Here is a 23,394-nt window from a genome sequence, read left to right as displayed (position 1 = left end):
AGAGCCACCTAGATTGCACCCTGCTCGGACGGGCACAAAAACCTAACTGAGGCTTGGAGGAGGGTCATAGGGGGAGGAGCCAGTACACACCACCTGATCCTAAAGCTTTAGTTTTGTGCCCTGTCTCCTGCGGAGCCGCTAATCCCCATGGTCCTGACGGAGTCCCCAGCATCCACTTAGGACGTCAGAGAAATAAAGATTAATGAAAGTTATTAACTCTAATTTATGAGATAAACCTTCCAAATCTTGGATCTCAAGTTGTTCTGCCAGTGGAAGTGCAACTCAAGCCTTAAGTTTTCTTCAGAAAAAAGGAAAACTTTGGCTGCTGGCCGCAACTGATGGCCACCAACATACCCCTCCCCCCAAATTCCTTTAAATACAATAGCATTAGATCCTCTTTTGTCTCCTCTTCGTCTGTACCAGCTAAACATCTCCATCCCCCCCCCCCCCCTTCCAAACACAGCTCTCCTAAACAGGGATAGCTCTTCTATATCGTAGGGGGCCAAGGGCATGCTCCACCACCATCAAGGGCGTGCTCCACCACCGTTCTGGCAGCTATGGTCTATTGTCCATAGATGCTTCAAGCAACTAAGTTTATACTCTGGTGCCAGTTCCTGTACATAACCTATTCCATCTGTGATTGAAAGAATGCACCAGAAAGATTATTTCTCAAACTTGTGGACCTGGAACTTGTGAAGCCCTTAACCACACGTTTCACCTCCTGCATGGTAAAACCAAGCGCCTCGGTAACCACAGGGAGGTGACATGGAAATACCAGCATGAACTCCAGCAACAGAGCCATTCTACTCAGACAAATATACTGCCCAGGGCAGTATTTGTGCGGAGCTTCTACGAACGCGCTATGTCACATGTTGCACACCTGTAGATGTTCCTATTTTAGACATCCATGCCAATTTTACTGGAACCATGACAGGTGAGGAGGCATAGTGGCATGGAATTCTGGGACTTCTAGTTCCACTACCGCTGGAGAACCAAAGGCTAGCTGACCCTACTCTACAAACAGCAGGTTAGATTGATTTTATTTTATCTTCTTCTATACATCTATTGTTCTTTAATCAAGACGCTCCCAACCATTCAGCTTGGAGACTAATTGAGAGTTTGTGTTTCTTGCAGGCATTTCCCGTCTCGGCGGTCCCCGGCCGTATTACTGTATGTCTGCTGGCATTTTCATCAACGTTTAAGTGTAATCAAAATTCATCGGATGAACAGGAGCCGACCATCTCTGATATAACTGGGAGACGGCTTACGTTAGGGCTCAGCCATGCATGAAGCCTAACCATGTACAGTAATGTTGTCCTTTACAAAGAGCAGGAGATGTTTTCAGCTTGTGATCTTTCTTTTTTTTTTTAAAGAAGATGTTTAATAGAACACGCTATAAATGTTTTAGCGCATTACATATACTCACTGGCAGCCAGAGGCTCAACCGGGATTAGTTTGGGCGCTGGGCATGGGCGGTTTGTAACTTCATTAAAAGAAAAAAACCTTTGTAGAAGTTAGGAAGCACCCCCTATTTACCATGCCATACCATTTTATCTTCTGACAACTGCAGACAGGATGTAGTTAATATACCGGCTGTCGGGATCCCAACATTGGGGGTCATTCCGAGTTGTTCGCTCGTTATTTTTTTCTCGCAACGGAGCAATTAGTCGCTAATGCGCATGCGCAATGTTCGGCAGTTTTATGGGTGTGTGCGGAAAAACGCTACCGTTTCTGGGAAAAACGCGGGAGTGGCTGGAGAAACGGAGGAGTGTCTGGGCGAACGCTGGGTGTGTTTATGACGTCAAACCAGGAACGACAAGCACTGAACTGATCGCAGATGCAGAGTAAGTCTGGAGCTACTCAGAAACTGCTAAGAGGTGTGTAATCGCAATTTTGAGAATCTTTCGTTCGCAATTATAAGAAGCAAAGATTCACTCCCAGTAGGCGGCGGCTTAGCGTGTGCAATGCTGCTAAAAGCAGCTTGCGAGCGAACAACTCGGAATGAGGGCCATTGTCCGGAAGTTGCCACAATACATTTTGGCAGCAATCGCCCACCTCATCACCCCGATAAATTGCTGCTCGCTTATGTAATATTGTCCCCACTCCTGGTGAATGGGGGCATGACGCCGAAGTTCAAGTGAGTTCAGATGAAGTGGCGGTTATTAGGGCAGCGGGACAGTCCCCTGAAGTTATGGAGTCTGGCAGCGAAACCAAATGAACCAGACAACCTCTGGGAGACCCTACACTTTGTCCCTTGTGGACTTTATACACTTTTTTAATATAATTATTATTAATCCGGGATGTAACCTAGCATTGTACTAGTATTGGGCTGGAGTTACGCAATGACACAGAGTGACAGGGGTGACGTTGTGATCCCCTCTACCAGGACAGATGGCTGAATGAGGCCGTGTGAACGTGCTGATTGGTCTTTCTCGTTTTCTTATTTCTATCATCTGAAGGATGCCTCATGTAATGCGAGCCAGGTCTGGGCTCTGTCATATTGGTGGTCATTCCGAGTTGATCGATCGCTAGCTGTTTTTAGCAGCCGTGCAAACCACTGGGAGTGTATTTTAGCTTAGCAGAAGTGCAAACGGTTCTATCGCAGAGTGGCTACAAATTTATTTTGTGCAGTTTCAGAGTACCTCAAAACCTACTCAGCGCTTGCGATCACTTCAGACTGCTCAGTTCCTGTTTTGACGTCACAAACACGCCCTGCGTTCGGCCAGCCACGCCTGCATTTTTCCTGCCATGCCTGCGTTTTTTCCTGGCACGCCTGCGTTTTTTCAAACACTCCCTGAAAATGGTCAGTTGACACCCAGAAACACCAACTTCATGTCAATCACTCTGCGGCCACCAGTGCAACTGAAATGCTTCGCTAGACCATGTGTGAATCTACATCGTTCGTTGCAATAGTACGACGCGCGTGCGCATTGCGCCGCATACGCATGTGCAGAAGTGCCGGGTTTTAGCCTTATCGCTGCACAGTGAATGAATGCAGCTAGCAATCAACTTGGAAAGACCACCATTATCACAGTTACTACAAGAGGAAATAGCAATAGCCATCTCTTGACGGGACCATATATTTGATATAAAGGTTTGCTGAGAACAAGCCCCGTGCAGTACCGGGCCTGACCATGAAGAGCTCAGTATAACAGTAGGAAGTGATCCAAAGTGGTCTTGGCCGGGCCACAAGGGTGAGACTGTAGAAAAGTAACATTTAGCTAAATATTCTTATTGACTTTATATTTCCCATAGGTATAATAGGATTTTAATTAGCTACCGGTAAATCCTTTTCTCGTAGTCCGTAGAGAATACTGGGGTCCATTTAGTACCATGGGGTATAGACGGGTCCACTAGGAGCCATGGGCACTTTAAGAATTTGATAGTGTGGACTGGCTCCTCCATCTATGTCCCTCCCACCAGACTCAGTCTAGGAGACTCAGTCTCAGTCTGTGCACGAGGAGACGGACATACTTCGAGAGAAGGATAGATAAGGATAGTGGTGAGACTCCGAACCAGCACACACAACAAGAGGAAAGCCAAGCTAACCAAACTTGGAACAGGAACAGCAACTGCTGAACCAGCAATACTTAACCAAGGAACAGTGCAGGAAGAACGAAGCACTGGGCGGGTGCCCAGTATCCTCTACGGACTACAAGAAAGGGATATACTGGTAGGTAATTAAAATCCTATTTTCTTTTACGTCCTAGAGGATACTGGGGTCCATTTAGTACCATGGGGATTTACCAAAGCCCAAAATTGGGTGGAGGAGTGCTGAGGTTCCTGCAGAACTGATTGACCAAACTGAAGGTCCTCAGAGGCCAAAGTATCGAACTTGTAGAACTTAGCAAACGTGTTCGAACCTGACCAAGTAGCTGCTCGGCAGAGCTGTAAAGCCGAGACACCCCCGGGCAGGTGCCCAGAAAGAACCCACCGACCAAGTAGAGTGGGCCTATACAGATTTTGGACATAGCAAACTTCCATGGAATAAGCATGCTGGATAGTAAGTTTGATCCAGTCTGCTTAGAAGAAGAACACCCAGTCTTATTGGGAACATAAAGAACAAACAGCGAGTCCGTCTTTCTGTGACGAGCTGTTCTTTTTACATACACCTTCAAAGCCCTCACAACATCCAAAGACTTTGAAGTAGCAGAGGTGTTGGTGATAACCGGAACCACAAAAGGTTGGTTGATGTGAAACGCAGACACCACCTTAAGAAGAAAATGCTGACGAGCTCTGAGTTCAGCTCTGTCCACAAGGAAAATCAAATAGGAACTTTTGTGAGACTAAGCTCCCAGCTCCGACACACGTCTTGCTGAAACCAAGGCCAACAGTGTGACAGTCTTCCACATAAGATATTTTACGTCCACTTCCTGTAATGGCTCAAACCAGTCCGATTGGAGGAAATGCAGCACATCGAGATCCCAAGGTGCAGTGGGAGGCACAAAGGGAGGTTGGATGTGTAGAACACCTTTCAAGAACGTCTGGACCTCAGGGAGAGAAGCCAACTGTTTCTGAAAGAAAACGAACAAGGCCAAAATCTGGACTTTTATGGAGCCCAGATGTAGGCCCACATGCACTCCAGCTTGTAGGAAAAAAAAAAACGTCCCAGATGGAATTCCACCGCAGAAAATTTTCTGCTCTAACACCAGGAGACGTATTTCTTCCAAATACGATGGTAACGCTTAGATGTTACCCCTCTCCTGGCTTGGATCATAGTCGGGATAACCTTGCTAGGGATCCCTCTCCTGGCTAGAATCAGATGTTCAACTTCCATGCTGTCAAACGTAGCCACGGTAAGCCCTGATAGGCGAAAGGGCCCTGTTGCAGTAGATCCTCGTGAAGAGGTAGAGGCCACGGATCTTCGAGGAGCATCTCCAGAAGGTCCGCGTACCAGGCCCTTCTTGGCCAGTCTGGAGCAATTAGAATTGCTTGAACCTTTTTCCTTTTTATTCTTTTTAGAATTCTTGGGATCAAAGGAAGTGGAGGAAACAGGTACACTCCCTATTTGTGGAGTAGAAACATCATCCCTGCCATCACCGTGGTGAACACCCTCGGTGCCGTGGAGAGGCCAAATGGCCGGGCCTGGAACTGGTAGTGACAGTCCTGCAGTGTAAACCATAGATAAGCCTGATGAGGTGGCCAGATCCGAATATGAAGGTACTCATTCTTGATATCTAGAGACACTAGGAATTCCCCTTCCTCCAGACCTGAGATCACCGCTCTCAGAGACTCTATCTTGAATTTGAACACCCGTAAGTACGGGTTCAATGACTTGAGGTTCAAAATTGGTCTTACCGAACCGTCCAGTTTCGGCACTACAAACAAGTTGAAATAGTACCCCTTGTTTAACTGATGACGTGGAACTGAAACAATGACGTTAGTCTGTACCAGTTTTTGGATGGCATGTTGTAAGGTTATACTTGCCTCTTGTGAAACTGGCAAGCCTGATTTGAAGAATCTGTGAGGTGGGAACTCTTGGAACTCCAGTCTGTAGCCATGGGAAAATAAGAATTTACTCACCGGTAATTCTATTTCTCGTAGTCCGTAGTGGATGCTGGGGACTCCGTAAGGACCATGGGGAATAGACGGGCTCCGCTGGAGACTGGGCACTCTATAGAAAGATTTAGGACTATCTGGTGTGCACTGGCTCCTCCCCCTATGACCCTCCTCCAAGCCTCAGTTAGGAACTGTGCCCGGAAGAGCTGACACAATAAGGAAGGATTATTGAATCCCGGGTAAGACTCATACCAGCCACACCAATCACACCATATAACACGTGATAGGAACCCCGGTTAACAGTATGATAACAAATGGAGCCTCTGAAGAGATGGCTCACCACAAAACTCGATGTTTGTAACAATAACTATGTACAGGTATTGCAGACACTCCGCACTTGGGATGGGCGCCCAGCACAGTGGCAAACGCAGGATTTGCAAGGGGGGGTTTCCAGGACTGGGCGGAGCCAATCACGGGGGTGGGGACTGAGGTGACCCAGTATATGCTGGGTCCGTAAAACTAGTGTGTGTGTGTGTGTGTGTGTGTGTGTGTATGTGTATATATATATATATATTTATATACATACATATCTACACATATATATATATATACATACACACACACATACATATACATGGGTGGTCTTCAGTATGCCGGCGGTCGGGCTCCCGGCTACCAGCATACCGGCGCCGGGAGCCCTACTGCCGGCATACCGACACTTATTCTCCCTCGTGGGGGTCCACGATTTCCCTGGAGGGAGAATAGAATAGTGTGGCGCGCGTAGCGCGGCGAGCGCAGCGAGCCCGCAAGGGGCTCATTTGCGCTCGCCACACTGTCGGTAAGCCGGCGGCCGGCCTCCCGGCGCAGGTATGCTGGTCGCCGGGAGATCGTAGTGAACCCATATACACATATACATAGCATATTAAACATGCATACATATGTATATATATATATATATATATATGTACACACACATACAGTACACATATATATATATATACACATGTATATATATATGTATATATGTATATCATATGTGTGTGTGTGTTTGTATGTATGTATGTATGTATGTATGTGTATATATGTATGCACATGGATATATATGTACTATAATTAAAATAAAGTAAACTTTTATTGCACTTGCAAGTGCCACCAGGAAGACAGCAGGCTGCAGAGGACGCTAGACAGTCATTAATAATACTCATGCAGCTAAAAAAAAAAAATATATATATATATATATATATATTTTTTTTAGTGGAGGGGGGTTTCTGGGTACTCGGAACCCCCCCCTGGGTGCGCCACTGCAGCATCCACTACGGACTACGAGAAATAGAATTACCGGTGAGTAAATTCTTATTTTCTCTGACGTCCTAGTGGATGCTGGGGACTCCGTAAGGACCATGGGGATTATACCAAAGCTCCCAAACGGGCGGGAGAGTGCGGATGACTCTGCAGCACCGAATGAGAGAACTCCAGGTCCTCCTCAGCCAGGGTATCAAATTTGTAGAATTTTGCAAACGTGTTTGCCCCTGACCAAGTAGCTGCTCGGCAAAGTTGTAAAGCCGAGACCCCTCGGGCCGCCGCCCAAGATGAGCCCACCTTCCGTGTGGAATGGGCTTTTACAGATTTAGGCTGCGGTAAGCCTACCGCAGAATGCGCCAGCTGAATAGTGCTGCAAATCCAGCGCGCAATAGACTGCTTAGAAGCAGGAACACCCAGCTTGGTGGGTGCATACAGAATAAACAGCGAGTCAGTTTTTCTGACTCCAGCCGTCCTGGAAACATAAATTTTCAGGGCCCTGACTACGTCCAGCAACTTGGAATCCTCCAAGTCCCTAGTAGCCGCAGGCACCACAATAGGTTGGTTCAAGTGAAAAGCTGAGACCACCTTTTGGAGAAACTGAGGACGAGTCCTCAATTCTGCCCTATCCATATGGAAAATCAGATAAGGGCTTTTACAAGACAAAGCCGCCAATTCTGAAACCCGCCTGGCCGGCGCCAGGGCCAACAGCATGACCACTTTCCACGTGAGATATTTTAAATCCACAGTCTTAAGTGGTTCGAACCAATGTGATTTCAGGTATGCCAAAACCACATTGAGATCCCAAGGTGCCACTGGGGGCACAAAAGGAGGCTGAATATGCAGAACTCCTTTGACAAAAGTCTGAACTTCAGGCAGTGAAGCCAGTTCTTTCTGGAAGAAAATCGACAGAGCCGAAATCTGGACCTTTATGGACCCCAATTTGAGGCCCAACGTCACCCCTGCTTGCAGGAAGTGCAGGAATCGACCCAGTTGAAATTCCTCCGTCGGGGCCTTCATGGCCTCACACCAAGCAACATATTTCCGCCAAATGCGGTGATAATGTCTTGCGGTGACATCCTTCCTGGCTTTGATCAGGGTAGGGATGACTTCCTCCGGAATACCCTTTTCCTTCAGGATCCGGTGTTCAACCGCCATGCCGTCAAACGCAGCCGCGGTAAGTCTTGGAACAGACAGGGTCCCTGCTGCAGCGGGTCTTGTCTGAGCGGCAGAGGCCAAGGGTCCCCTGCAAGCATCTCTTGAAGTTCCGGGTACCAAGCTCTTCTTGGCCAATCCGGAACCACGAGTATGGTTTTCACTCCTTGCCTTCTTATTATTCTCAGTACCTTTGGTATGAGAGGTAGAGAAGGAAACACATAAACCAACTTGTACACCCATGGTGTCACTAGAGCGTCCACCGCTATCGCCTGAGGGTCTCTTGACCGGGCGCAATATCTTTTCAACTTCTTGTTGAGGCGGGACGCCATCATGTCTACCTGTGGTTTTTCCCACCGGTTGACCAGCATTTGGAAGACTTCTGGATGAAGTCCCCATTCTCCCGGGTGGAGGTCGTGCCTGCTGAGGAAGTCTGCTTCCCAGTTGTCCACTCCCGGAATGAACACTGCTGTCAGTGCTAACACATGATTCTCTGCCCATCTGAGAATCCTTGTGGCTTCTGCCATAGCCATCCTGCTTCTCGTGCCGCCCTGTCTGTTTACATGGGCGACCGCCGTGATGTTGTCTGACTGGATCAGTACCGGCTGGTTTTGAAGCAGGGGTCTTGCCTGGCTTAGGGCATTGTAAATGGCCCTTAGCTCCAGGATATTTATGTGAAGAGAAATCTCCTGATTTGACCACAGTCCTTGGAAATTTCTTCCCTTTGTGACTGCCCCCCAGCCCCGAAGGCTGGCATCCGTGGTCACCAGGACCCAGTCCTGTATTCCGAATCTGTGGCCCTCTAGTAGATGAGCCCTCTGCAGCCACCACAGCAGCGACACCCTGGTTCTGGACGATAGGGTTATCCGCTGTTGCATCTGGAGATGGGACCCGGACCATTTGTCCAACAGGTCCCACTGGAACGTCCTTGCGTGGAACCTTCCGAATGGAATTGCTTCGTATGAAGCTACCATTTTTCCCAGGACTCGTGTGCATTGATGTACCGACACTTTTCCTGGTTTTAGGATGTCTCTGACCAGAGATGACAATTCCTCGGCTTTTTCCAGTGGAAGAAACACTCTTTTCTGGTCTGTGTCCAGAATCATTCCCAGGAACAGAAGACGTGTCGTCGGGACCAGCTGTGACTTTGGAATATTGAGAATCCAGCCGTGCTGTTGTAGCACTTCCCGAGAAAGTGCCACCCCCACTATCAACTGTTCTTTGGACCTCGCCTTTATCAGGAGATCGTCCAAGTACGGGATAATTAAAACTCCCTTCTTGCGAAGGAGTATCATCATTTCGGCCATTACCTTGGTAAAGACCCTCAGTGCCGTGGATAACCCAAACGGCAGTGTCTGGAACTGATAATGACAGTCTTGTACCACAAATCTGAGGTACTCCTGGTGCGGAGGGTAAATGGGGACATGCAGGTACGCATCCTTGATGTCCAGGGAGACCATGTAATCCCCCTCCTCCAGGCTCGCAATAACCGCCCTGAGCGATTCCATCTTGAACTTGAACCTTTTGATATAAGTGTTCAAGTCTTTTAAATTTAAGATGGGTCTCACCGAACCGTCCGGTTTCGGTACCACAAACATTGTGGAGTAGTAACCCTTTCCTTGCTGAAGGAGGGGTACCTTGACAATCACTTTCTGTGAATACAGTTTTTGAATAGCCACCAACACTGCCTCCCTGGCAGAGGGAGTAGCCGACAAGGCAGATTTTAGGAAACGGCGGGGGGGAGACGTCTCGAATTCCAGCCTGTACCCCTGAGATACTACTTGAAGGACCGAGGGATCCACTTGTGAGAGAGCCCACTGTGTGCTGAAAAACCTGAGACGTGCCCCCACCGTTCCTGGTTCCGCCTGAGCAGCCCCAACGTCATGTTGTGGACTTACCGGACGCAGGGGAGGACTTCTGCTCCTGGGAACTAGCTGTGTGCTTGTTAGGGTCTCCTGCCTTGTGCTGCCACGTCGTCATGGCAACCGGGAGACAAGTGCTAGCGGAGTAACCTGAGCGCAGCTGATACTCCGGTTCGGGTCTTTTGCTATGCAGTGGTTACAGGCAGGGGATCCGGTGCTGGTTTTTGTGCTCACAGTCTGTGAGGTCTGAGGGGGGCGTGGACAGCACCTGCTTTATAAGGCCTCTTCTCAGGTTAAGCAGATGCTGCTGAATCTTTGTTTGTTAGTCAGTTCCTGAAAGTTAGCCAGTACTGTGTAGCTTTGTATTTGTTGTTGCTTACTGCAAATAGGCCTGGGGGTTTGGTACTACACTCTGCCAATCCAGACCTAGCAGTAAGACTGGAGTCAGTCATTTAGCCTGCTGAGGTTCTTTTGCTATTCTGTGAACCCAGCAGGTTTGTGGCTGTACTTTCAGACCTGCCTGCATAATCCACTCTCACTGTGCAGGGCGTCCATGTGTCAGTTTAGTGGCAGTAAGCTGAACCTGGGCCCTGCAAGTGAGAATTAGGATTGTGGAGACTCTCCTTGTGTCTATTATTCCATCTCTGACCAAGGAGTTTACTGCCACACCCGTTGGTAACCCTTTAGGGTTTTGCTGTTGCCCTTAGCAACAGCATTTCGGGTTCTCTACGTATTAAAACACAACATCTTGCTTTTTCCATCTGAGCATTTCTAATACTAGGGAGACACCCAGTTTCTTAGCCTCTGGGCTTCTCTGTTCACTCTGTGTTGGTTTTGTTACCCTATCACCTTCTGTGTACGTTATGTCATATTTCCCAGTCTGTCTGTGAGTTCATTTGTTTTGCATCCCTCTCTGTTCAGACACCAGTACATTCCTGCAGGCACTGGTGTGCATAACAGTTCAAACACCAGTACATTCCTGCAGGCACTGGTGTGCATAACATATTCAGCAGCCCAATACTCCTGTTGAAATTTTGTGGGAATATGGAGCATACCCCTCAAAATACGTTGCAACAGGTGGTCGATCAGGTGCAGGTCCTGTCTCGTCAATTTAATGATTTGTCCATTAAAATGCACACCTTCCAGGCCGCTGGCGGAGCTCCCGCAGCAGCAGCACCTTCAGGGGTTAAGGAGCCGAAAGTAAATCTTCCGGATCGTTTTTCTGGAGATCGCTCGCAGTTCTTTTGTTTCAAGGAGAGCTGCAAGTTATATTTCCAGCTTAGGCCTCAGTCTTCTGGGTCAGAGATTCAGCGGGTGGGTATAGTGATTTCCTTGCTACAAGGAGACCCACAGGTCTGGGCATATGGGTTGCAGCCTGACTGTCCGTCGCTTAAAAGTGTTGATGCTTTTTTTACGGCACTGGGCATGTTGTATGATGACCCTGACAAGACGGCCTCAGCCGAGGCTCAGATTTCGATCCTTAAGCAAGGGCGAAGGCCAGTTGAGGTTTACTGTACGGAGTTTCGGAGGTTGGCCCATGATACCCAGTGGAATGACCCAGCCCTGAGACACCAGTACCGAAGAGGTCTTTCTAACCAGATAAAAGACCAACTGGTACAATATCCCTTGCCTGATAGCTTGGATCAGCTCATGCAGTTATCCATCCGGGTGGATAGACGGCTGAGAGAGCGTAGGCTTGAAAGGGAGACCGAGGTTTCCTTCTTTCCCAAGGGAACCTCAGACTCTGAGGAATTTTCCGAGGAGCCTATGCAGATTGGGGCTACCCGCCTCTCCTCGCGTGAGAAGACGCGGAGGAGACAGCAGGGGTTGTGTTTGTACTGTGGGAATAAGGGCCATGTGGTAGTATCATGCCCAGAAAAGCCGGAAAACTTCAGGGCCTGAGGGTGATGGGAAATATCCTGTCAGGCCAGAAGTCAGAATTTCCCAAGAAGACTTTTATCATTCCGGTGACCTTGAAGATCCTCGGTCAAACTGTCAAGACTGAGGCCTTTGTGGACAGTGGGGCCGACGGGGTTTTTATGGACCGCCAATTCGCCCTGAAACACTCTGTTTCCTTAGTACCCTTGGCGTCGGAAATTAAGATTTGTGGGTTAAACGGGGAACCATTATCCCAGGGTAAAATTACCTCTTGCACTAGCCAGATTTCTTTGTTTATTGGAGCCACACACTCTGAAAAATTGTCCTTTTATGTGACTGTCTGTACTTTTGCCCCATTGGTGTTGGGGTTACCCTGGTTAAGGGCCCACAATCCTCAATTTGACTGGGTCTCTGGGGAGATTCTTAGTTGGGGTACTGATTGTTTCAGGAGTTGCTTGAGCCTTCCAGTCAGGCTCTCGCAGCTAAGTTTGCCAGGATTGCCAGGGTGTTATGCAGATTTTGCGGACGTGTTCTCCAAAAAAGTTGCAGAGGTACTACCTCCCCATCGCCCCTATGACTGTGCCATTGATTTGTTGCCGAATGCTAAGCTTCCCAAGAGCAGGTAGTACTCCCTGTCACGTCCTGAGACTCAGGCTATGGCAGAGTACATTCAGGAGAACTTGGCTAAAGGATTTATCAGACCTTCACAGTCTCCAGTTGGGTCGGGGTTCTTCTTCGTGGGTAAAAAGGACGGTTCATTGCGACCCTGCATCGACTTCAGGGAATTGAACCGTATCACGATTAAAAACTCATACCCACTGCCTCTCATTTCGGTCTTGTTTGACCAGCTTCGTACTGCCACCATTTTTTCTAAGATTGACAAACGCGGTGCGTACAATCTAATCCGAATAAGAGAGGGGGATGAATGGAAGACTGCCTTTAATACCCACTCAGGGCATTATGAATATTTGGTGATGCCTTTTGGGCTCTGTAATGCCCCGGCAGTCTTCCAGGATTTCATGAACGATGTGCTCAGGGAATATTTGGATAGATTCTTAGTTGTATACTTAGATGACATCCTAATCTTCTCCCATTCCCTGGAGGAACATCGGAAGCATGTACGCTTAGTCCTCCAGAAACTCAGAGACCACCGGCTTGGGGCGAAGCTGGAGAAGTGCGAATTTGAAGTTCAGCAAATCGCATTTCTAGGATATATTATCTCCCCAGAAGGTTTCCAAATGGAGGGTTCCAAGGTACAGGCAGTCCTGGATTGGGTGCAGCCCACTAGTTTGAAGGCGCTTCAGCGTTTCCTGGGCTATGCAAATTTTTATAGACGATTTATCGCTGGATTTTCGTCTATAGTGGCGCCCTTGGTGGCACTCACTAAGAAAGGGGCGGATGTTGCTCACTGGTCTCGTGAGGCCAAAGCGGCTTTTGCCCGTCTCAAAAGGACATTTGTCTCGGCCAAGGTGCTGCGACACCCAGATCCAGAGCGTCCTTTTGTGGTGGAGGTGGATGCCTCTGAGATGGGTATTGGGGCAGTGCTCTCTCAGATGGGAGTGTCTGATAATCGCCTTCATCCCTGTGCTTACTTTTCCCGTAAATTTTCGCCTGCCGAGATGAATTATGACGTGGGTAACCGGGAATTGTTGGCTATTAAGGATGCACTCGAGGAGTGGAGACACTGGCTTGAGGGGGCTAAGTTTGTGGTCTCAATTCTCACCGACCATAAGAATTTGGCATATTTAGAGTCAGCGAAGCGTCTCAATGCCAGGCAGGCACGATGGGCTTTGTTTTTTGCTCGCTTTAATTTTTTGATAACATATCGCCCTGGGTCAAAAAACATCAAGGCTGATGCGCTCTCGCTGAGTTTTGCTCCAATCCAGGAGACCACCGAGGAGCCGTTGCCCATTGTGTCCCCATCATGTATTAAAGTGGGCATTACCCAGGACCTCTTGTCATTAGTCCTTAGAGCACAGGAGCAGGCTCCTCCAGACCTTCCGGTAGGTCTTTTGTTTGTGCCTCCTAGGTTAAGACAGCGAGTGTTCCTGGAATTCCATGCCAAGAAGTCGGCAGGTCACCCGGGTATTGCCAGAACTCGGGAGTTGCTATCTAGGGCGGTGTGGTGGCCCTCGGTGGCTAAGGATGTGGATCAGTGGGTTCGGGCATGTGACATCTGTGCCCGAAATAAGACTCCTAGAGGGGTTCCTGTTGGCCCATTACATCCACTCTCTATTCCATCTAAGCCATGGACCCACATTTCAATGGATTTTGTTGTGGACTTGCCCAAATCCTCGGGGATGACAGCCATCTGGGTTGTCGTTGACTGGTTTTCGAAGATGGCGCACTTCGTTCCACTGGTTGGGCTGCCATCGGCCAGACGCCTGTCTGAATTATTTATGCTGCATGTTGTGCGTCTCCACGGGTTGCACTTGATGTGGTCTCTGACCGCGGATCCCAGTTTGTGGCCAAATTCTGGAGGGCATTTTGTTCCGATCTCCAGATTTCTGTCAGCTTGTCGTCAGGCTACCATCCGCAGTCTAATGGTCAGACTGAAAGGGTGAACCAGTCCTTGGAGCAGTTCCTCAGGTGTTATGTCTCCAAGTGTCAGACTGACTGGGTTGCTCATCTGTCAATGGCGGAGTTTGCCTATAACAACGCGGCTCACTCTGCTACAGGGATCTCTCCCTTCCTTTGTGTGTATGGTCATCATCCTAAGGCCAATTCTTTTGACCCCCTGGACTCCACGCCTGGTGGTTCCTCTGTCGTTTCGGTCCTTAGAGGTATTTGGAGGAAAGTGAAGAAAGCCCTTGTGTCTGTGTCATTAGTGACCAAAAGGGTTTTTGATAAGCGGAAAAGACCCTGCAGCTTCAAATTAGGAGACTTCGTCTGGTTGTCTACCAAGAATTTGAAGTTGAGACAGCCATCTCATAAGTTAGGCCCCCGGTTCATCGGCCCTTATAAGATCACCAGGGTTATCAATCCGGTGGCATTTCAGTTAGATCTGCCCCGTTCTTTGGGTATCAATAAAACATTTCATTGTTCCCTTTTAAAACGGGCGATTAGTAATCCTTCTTCCAGAGGAAGACCTTCCCCTCTTCTGATACGTGGCCAGAGGGAGTTTGTTGTTGAAAGGATTCTTGACTCCAAGATGGTTCGGGGTCGGCTGTCATTTTTGGTGCACTGGAAGGGGTATAGCCCGGAGGAGCGGTCGTGGGTGCGCAGTTGTGATCTTCATGCCCCCAGACTGATACGCTCTTTCTTCTCGCAGTTCCCCGATAAACCCGGTGGTAGGGGTTCTTTGACCCCTCGTCAGAGGGGGGGTACTGTTAGGGTCTCCTGCCCTGTGCTGCCACGTCGTCATGGCAACCGGGACACAAGTGCTAGCGGAGTAACCTGAGCGCAGCTGATACTCCGGTTCGGGTCTTTTGCTATGCAGTGGTTACAGGCAGGGGATCCGGTGCTGGTTTTTGTGCTCACAGTCTGTGAGGTCTGAGGGGGGCGTGGACAGCACCTGCTTTATAAGGCCTCTTCTCAGGTTAAGCAGATGCTGCTGAATCTTTGTTGGTTAGTCAGTTCCTGAAAGTTAGCCAGTACTGTGTAGCTTTGTATTTGTTGTTGCTTACTGCAAATAGGCCTGGGGGTTTGGTACTACACTCTGCCAATCCAGACCTAGCAGTAAGACTGGAGTCAGTCATTTAGCCTGCTGAGGTTCTTTTGCTATTCTGTGAACCCAGCAGGTTTGTGGCTGTACTTTCAGACCTGCCTGCATAATCCACTCTCACTGTGCAGGGCGTCCATGTGTCAGTTTAGTGGCAGTAAGCTGAACCTGGGCCCTGCAAGTGAGAATTAGGATTGTGAAGACTCTCCTTGTGTCTATTATTCCATCTCTGACCAAGGAGTTTACTGCCACACCCGTTGGTAACCCTTTAGGGTTTTGCTGTTGCCCTTAGCAACAGCATTTCGGGTTCTCTACGTATTAAAACACAACATCTTGCTTTTTCCATCTGAGCATTTCTAATACTAGGGAGACACCCAGTTTCTTAGCCTCTGGGCTTCTCTGTTCACTCTGTGTTGGTTTTGTTACCCTATCACCTTCTGTGTACGTTATGTCATATTTCCCAGTCTGTCTGTGAGTTCATTTGTTTTGCATCCCTCTCTGTTCAGACACCAGTACATTCCTGCAGGCACTGGTGTGCATAACAGTTCAAACACCAGTACATTCCTGCAGGCACTGGTGTGCATAACAGTGCTGCAGCTTTTTCCCCCTTCCTCTGCCCCTCGGCAGAAAGGATGAGCCTCTAGCCCTCTTATTTTTCTGGGGCCGAAAGGACTGTACCTGATAATACGGTGCTTTCTTTTGCTGTGGGGTAGCCTGTGGCAAAAAAGTCGATTTCCCAGCAGTAGCTGTGAAAACGAGGTCTGAAAGACCTTCCTCAAAAAGTTCCACCCCTTTATAGGGTAAAACTTCCATGTGCCGCTTGGAGTCGGTATCACCTGACCATTGCCTAGTCCATAACCCCCGTCTGGCGGCAATGGACATAGCGCTTATTTTTGATGCCAGCCGGCAGATATCCCTCTGTGCATCACACATGTATAAGACCGCGTCTTTTATATGGTCAATCGTTAGCAAAATATTGTCCCTATCCATGGTATCAATGTTTTCCGACAGGGAGTCTGACCACGCAGCTGCAGCACTGCACATCCAAGCTGATGCAATAGCGGGTCTCAATATAATGCCAGTGTGTGTGTATATAGCTTTTAGGGTACTTTCCTGCTTTCTATCAGCAGGTTCTTTTAGGGCGGCCGTATCCGGAGATGGTAGTGCCACCTTCTTTGATAAGCGTGTCAGCGCTTTATCTACCCTAGGGGGTGTTTCCCAGCGTGACCTATCCTCTGGCGGGAAAGGGTACGCAGCCATTAACCGTTTAGAAATTATCAATTTCTTATCTGGGGAAGTCCACGCTTCCTCACACACCTCATTTAATTCGTCAGATGCAGGAAAAACTACTGGTAGTTTTTTCTCACCAAACATAATACCCTTTTTTGTGGTACCTGGGGTATCATCAGAAATGTGTAATACATTTTTCACTGCCTCAATCATGTAACGGGTGGATCTATTGGAGGGTACACTCGTCTCACCATCGTCGACACTGGAGTCGGTATCCGTGTCGACATCTGTATCTGTCATCTGAGGTAGCGGGCGTTTAATAGCCCCTGATGACATTTGAGACGCTTGGACAGGCACAAGCTGAGTAGCCGGCTGTCCTATGTCGTCAAACCTTTTATGTAAGGAGCTGACACTGTCACGTAATTCCTTCCATAAGTCCATCCACACTGGTGTCGACCCCGCAGGGGGTGACATCACATTCACAGGCATTTGCTCCGCCTCCACATCATTATCCTCATCATACATGTCGACACAGCAGTACCGACACCCAGCAGACACACAGGGAATGCTCCTACAGAGGACAGGACCCCACAAAGCCCTTTGGGGAGGCAGAGGGAGAGTATGCCAGCACACACCAGGGCGCTATATAACACAGGGATATCACTATACAGAGTGTTTTCCCTTATAGCTGCCTATATAATATATATACTGCGCCTAAATTGTGCCCCCCATCTCTTTTTTACCCTTTCTGTAGTGCAGGACTGCAGGGGAGAGCCAGGGAGCTTCCTTCCAGCGGAGCTGTGAGGGAAAAATGGCGCCAGTGTGCTGAGGGAGATGGCTCCGCCCCTTTTTCGGCGGGCTTTCTCCCGCTATTTTATCGTTTCTGGCAGGGGTTAATATACACCTATATAGCCCCTGGGGCTATATATGGTGTTAGTTTTGCCAGCCAAGGTGTTAATATTGCTGCTCAGGGCGCCCCCCCCCAGCGCCCTGCACCCATCAGTGACCGCAGTGTGTGGTGTGCATGAGGAGCAATGGCGCACAGCTGCAGTGCTGTGCGCTACCTTGGAGAAGACAGAAGTCTTCAGCCGCCGATTTTCCGGACCACCTTCTTGCTTCTGGCTCTGTAAGGGGGACGGCGGCGCGGCACCGGGAACGGACGACGAGGTCGGGTCCTGTGTTCGATCCTTCTGGAGCTAATGGTTTCCAGTAGCCTAAGAAGCCCAAGCTACCACCAGTTAGGTAGGTTAGCTTCTTCTCCCCTTAGTCCCTCGTTGCAGTGAGTCTGTTGCCAGCAGGTCTCACTGTAAAATAAAAAACCTAAACTATACTTTCTTCTAGGAGCTCAGGAGAGCCCCTAGTGTGCATCCAGCTCGGCCGGGCACAGAAATCTAACTGGGGCTTGGAGGAGGGTCATAGGGGGAGGAGCCAGTGCACACCAGATAGTCCTAAATCTTTCTATAGAGTGCCCAGTCTCCTGCGGAGCCCGTCTATTCCCCATGGTCCTTACGGAGTCCCCAGCATCCACTAGGACGTCAGAGAAATAAGGTTTATGACCCAGGGATCCTGGCACGAATTTGACCCGATCTGACTGAATAATTGTAGGTGTGCTCCCACCTGACAGCCTTCCAGGCATTGCGGTCCACCGTTATGCTGAAGTCTTTGAGGAAGCAGAGCCTGAGCTCTGTTCCTGAGCACCTGCTGTTGCTGGTTTGTGTGGTTTACCTCTTTCGCCGCTGGAGTACGTAGAAGCACTTCTGGATTTGCCCTTGATCTTGGCCGTCTGAAAGGACTGTCACTTAGAAGCTGAATAAGTCTTCTTGGTTGGGGGAGCTGCGGAAGGAAGATACGTAGACTTACCCGCAGTAGCTGTTGAGATCCATTTGTCTAATTCAACTCCAAACAAGGCCTCTCCTATGAATGGTAGGCCTTCCATGGCTTTCCTGGAATCCGCATCAGCAGTCCACTGGCGTAGCCATAAGCCCCTGCGTGCCGACACTGCCATAGCGGTGGTGCATGCGTTAAGCACTCCTATTTCCTTTATGGCTTCCACCATAAAGTTCACAGAGTCCTGTATATGCTGCAGGAGTAAGACAACATCCCCCCTAGACAAGGAATCTAACCCCTCAATTAGGTTACCTGACCATTTAGCAATGGCTTTAGTGATCCACGCACATTCAGTAGTGGGTCTTTGGGCCACCCCAGCAGCTGTGTATAATGATTTGAGTGTAGTCTCAATTTTACGATCAGCCTTGTCTTTTAGGGAGGCAGCACCAGGAACAGGCAATACAATTTTACATGACAGCCTAGAGACTGATGTGTCCACTATCGGTGAATTTTCACATTTTTTTACTATTTTCCAGAGGAAAAGGAAAAGATGAGAGTAACCTTTTAGGGATTTGAACTTCTTATCAGGATTAACCCATGATTCTTCGAACAGGGTATTCAATTCCTTTGACACAGGAAAAGTGACTGAGGACTTCTTTTTTACATTAAAATAAGATTCTTCACTTTTGCGGACAAATTGGAGGGGACTGAGACGCTGTTTTGGGGACTGAGTCTCAGTTCATAAACTCATTCACAGTCTGTTTTAAGTATTGTGTCTTTTTCTCATTGCGGGACAATTTTGTAGAAAGAGATGAGATCATTCCCTTAAGAGAATTAACCCATTCCGGTTCAGTCCCGCTAGCCTGTGAACCCTGAGTACCCAGTAGTTAGTTCCCCGGTGAAGAGGAACACTCTACGTACAAGACACGCACTCTCTGCCTGACATTGGCCCTCATTCCGAGTTGATCGCTCGCTAGCTGCTTTTAGCAGCAGTGCAAACCAAACGCTAGGCCGTCGCCCTCTGGGAGTGTATCTTAGCTTAGCAGAAGTGCGACGAAAGGTTAGCATTTCTGCTACTTAAAAATCTCATGCAGTTTCAGAGTGGCTAAAGACTTACTCCTAGCTTGCGATGACTGCAGTCTGTTTAGTTCCTGGTTTGATGTCATAAACACGCCCTGCGTTCGACCAGCCACTCCCCCGTTTCTCCAGCCACTCCTGCGTTTTTACCTGGCACGCCTGTGTTTTTTAGCACACTCCCTGAAAACGCTGAGTTGCCGCCCAGAAACACCCACTTCCCGTCAAACAACGAACACTGGAGCGACTGAAAAGCGTAGCTCGAGCTTGTGTAAAACTACAAAGTTTTGTGTGAAAGTACTTAGCGCATGCGCGTTGCGTACCATGCGCATGCGCAGAATTGCCATTCTTCCACCTGATCGCTGCGCTGCGAAAATCGTCAGCGAGCGATCAACTCGGAATGAGGGCCATAATATAATGTGACAGTACAAACACACACACACACACACACACACACACACACACACGAGAAAGGTTAAGCACAATTAACCCACAAAGAGCCCTTCGGGAGACACGGAGTTGTTTGGAGCCAGCCCCCACCGCACGCTTACCGCTAATGCCACGCTTAGCTGTGTCGCAGACTATGTACCCTGATAGGGGACTTCGTACACCAATAATCGCTCCCCCCCCGCTGGTACCGCTGAGGTAATCTGGAGTCACACTGGAGGAGCTGCGTGTCCCTGTCCTGTCAGGGTCTGTGTCCACTGCAGAGGGAAAATGGCGCTGGTGAGCTGCTGGATCCTCTCACAGTGAAGCCCCACCACTTCAATGGCACGCGGTCTTCCCACCTTTTTTATACTGGCTGAGGAAACTGGTGCTTAAAATGGAGAAAACCGTTATAAGACTGTTGTACCAGTATGGGTACTGTGTACATTGTTCGAGGATGCAGTTGTGTACTTTTCATTCTTCTGGCTCTGTTAGGGGTGGCGGCGTGCTGCGGGACTGTACGCTCGCAGTGGTGGGCATGCGAATAGGTCCCTCAGGAGCTCAGTGTCCTGTCAGCGAGGAACGGGACCATTAACCCTTCAAGAGGTTGGGCTGTCCCCCCCATCCCCCCCTAACTCCCACAAAGCAGGCAGGCTGGTGCCAACCAGTCCTGCCTGAAAATAACATACAGATAAAGTAAATGCAGAAAACTGTTCAGGAGCTTCTATAAGCGTGACCGGCTCCTCCGGGCACATTTTCTAAACTGAGTCTGGTAGGAGGGGCATAGAGGGGGGAGACAGTGCACACTATTGATTTCTTAAAGTGCCCATGGCTCCCAGTGGATCCGTCTATACCCCATGGTACTAAATGGACCCCTGTATCCTCTAGGACGTAAGAAAAATATACTTCTCGTGTCCAGGCATATTACACCTGACCTCGCCCATGTCCAGGTATATTATATACCGCCCATATCCAGCATATTACACACCTCCCATGACCAGCATATTACCCCCCCCCCACCCCCTACTGTATGTCTAGGAACATTATATACCTCCCATGTCCTAGATATTACACACCTCCCATATCCAGTATATTATACACCACCTGTAATAATAATAGGTACAATGGTACCCCCAATTCAATTTACGCCATACAGTAGAACAATCTTATTCAAATTGCACCGCACGTAGTGCCCTGATTCATATTACACTGCATAGTAGTGCCCCTTATTAACGTTACGACAAACAGTAGTGCCCCTTATTCACATTACGTCACTCAGCGGTGTCCCTTACACATAACGCCCACAATAGTAGTGCCCCTTACACATAATGCCCACAGTAGTGTCTCTTATACACATAATGCCCACAGAATTACCTTTTATACACATAATGCCCACAGTAGTAGGGCCCCTTATACACATAATGCCCACAGTAGTAATGCCCCTTATACACATAATGCCCACAGCAGTAACCTCTATACACACCTCTGCCTCTGTCACTCCAGCAGCTCACCGTCTGTGTCTTTCCAGCAGCTTCCTGCCTTGTGTTCCTCCAGCTTTTTCACTGCCTCTCTGTGTTCTGTGTCCCTCCAGCCCCCTCTCATCTTGTCTTCAGTATGCACAGAGCCTGCTCTTCTTCATAGCTCTTCTTCACTTCAGCAGCGGTGACGGCATGATATCACATATGCCGTGTCAGAAAAGGAAGCCACTGGGACCTGGGGAGGGGATGAACGCCATCCGAAAGACACAGCATGTGTGAGTACCCAGAGAAGCGGTCTGCCGGCAGAGGATCATGGAGCTGCCACTAGCACCGCCCACATCATCTATTGACGTGGCAGGCTCTTCTGTTGGAATTACTATGTAGGGCCATGGCGGAGGTGAAACTAGTTCCACCTACCATTACAGGTGACCGTTCCCCACTACCACCACCACTTTAACCCCTGCTTATACCCACTTGTTTTGCCATAGAATAAGACCTGTAGTCTGGCAAATATGGAATATACTGTATGGAATAAAGGAGAAAGGCCCATAGCCTTAATTAAGAGTTTCCATGGTGCTGGGGCATAGCCAGTGGTTATGGCTGTCAGACATGGTGGCAATACAGCAGTGCAGACCTGTTACTTCTATTCCACTACGTCAGGTATCATAGAAATCATCAACAGGCCCGTAGCTATAGGTGGTCCAAGATTCCAGTTGAGGGCACCACCTGGCTCAGCCACCCATTAATTTTATCCCCTGGGACGCCGTGGCCATCTGACGTAAATTACCGCCAACCTTGCCTGTTTCTCTTAGTTTTTGGCTATGGGTTCTGGCTCTCAGCCTCCATTATGTTGCGGCCCGAAAATGCAACTAATGCGACGTCGTGATATCATGAATTTGTGATTCATGACACAGGTGAGACAAAGTTTTTAGTCCGTCACCGCCCAGGGGTGCCCCGGTCCCCTAGATACGACCCTCACCGTGACCATGGCACATTGGCCAGGGCCTTATCTACTGGTAGGAGACCTTTGGAGAAGACTCTCCTCCTCATCCAAATGGAGCAACACACTTTTGCAGTAGACCCAGCCAAGGGACGCCATGCTCCTGTGCCGATATAGCAATAATATAGACAGCTTCCCTCCTTGGGAGTGTCAGTAAGCGATGGTAATGACCTGTTGTGCTTCAGACCCTCAATTATGATCCCTCAGGAACCTGTTCAGTAATATGTAATGTACTCTTGCTCTGGCAGCTAACTATAGACCTCTGAGCAGCAGATGTACCAATTACGTGGAATCCAATGTATTGCAGGGGAGCGGGCACATTTCCTCCTGCCACAGAAACACAATTACTGAAATGAAGTGCGCTCTCATTTAATTTGCCAGTGTATCTGGCTGCATCAGCCCGCACAGCAATCACATTACTTCTTACTGGGTTACGTATTTGCAGAAAGACTTATTCATTGACCCCTTCAAAGCTTCCATGTATTGCAACGCGACAGAACATCTACAGCAGGCCTCTTCTACGCAGATAAAGGGGAGCGCGTCATGTAGTTTGCATTACCAAGCACAGATGTGAATACGGTCAGTATGACGGTAGAGCATGGACAAAATATCACATTTTATGTCTGATGCTGCCAACGTTATGGAATATGTTTGCCATAAACTGAAGGGGGATGCGGTCATGTGACCGGCGCTCGGGATCCCGGCAGCCAACAACGCGTGCCCCAGCCTATACTGTAGCTATTCTGAAAATCCAATTCCTGTAAATGGACTTTTCAGTATAATATTACATAGTAACATAGTTTCTGAGGTTGAAAAGAGACAATTTGTCCATCGAGTTCAACCTCTTAGTGATCTCCTACACAGGTGTGATATTGAAGGTCGACCACTATTCGTCGACAGTAGCTAGGTCGACTGGGATTCTAGGTTGACAGGATCTCTAGGTCGACAGGTCAAAAGGTCGACATGAGTTGTTTTTTTGTCTAAATTGTGTAGTTTTCACTGTAA

This window comes from Pseudophryne corroboree, chromosome 2 (assembly GCF_028390025.1).
Source record: "Pseudophryne corroboree isolate aPseCor3 chromosome 2, aPseCor3.hap2, whole genome shotgun sequence".
Classification (NCBI taxonomy): Eukaryota; Metazoa; Chordata; class Amphibia; order Anura; family Myobatrachidae; genus Pseudophryne; species Pseudophryne corroboree.
This window is presented reverse-complemented; position numbering follows the sequence as displayed.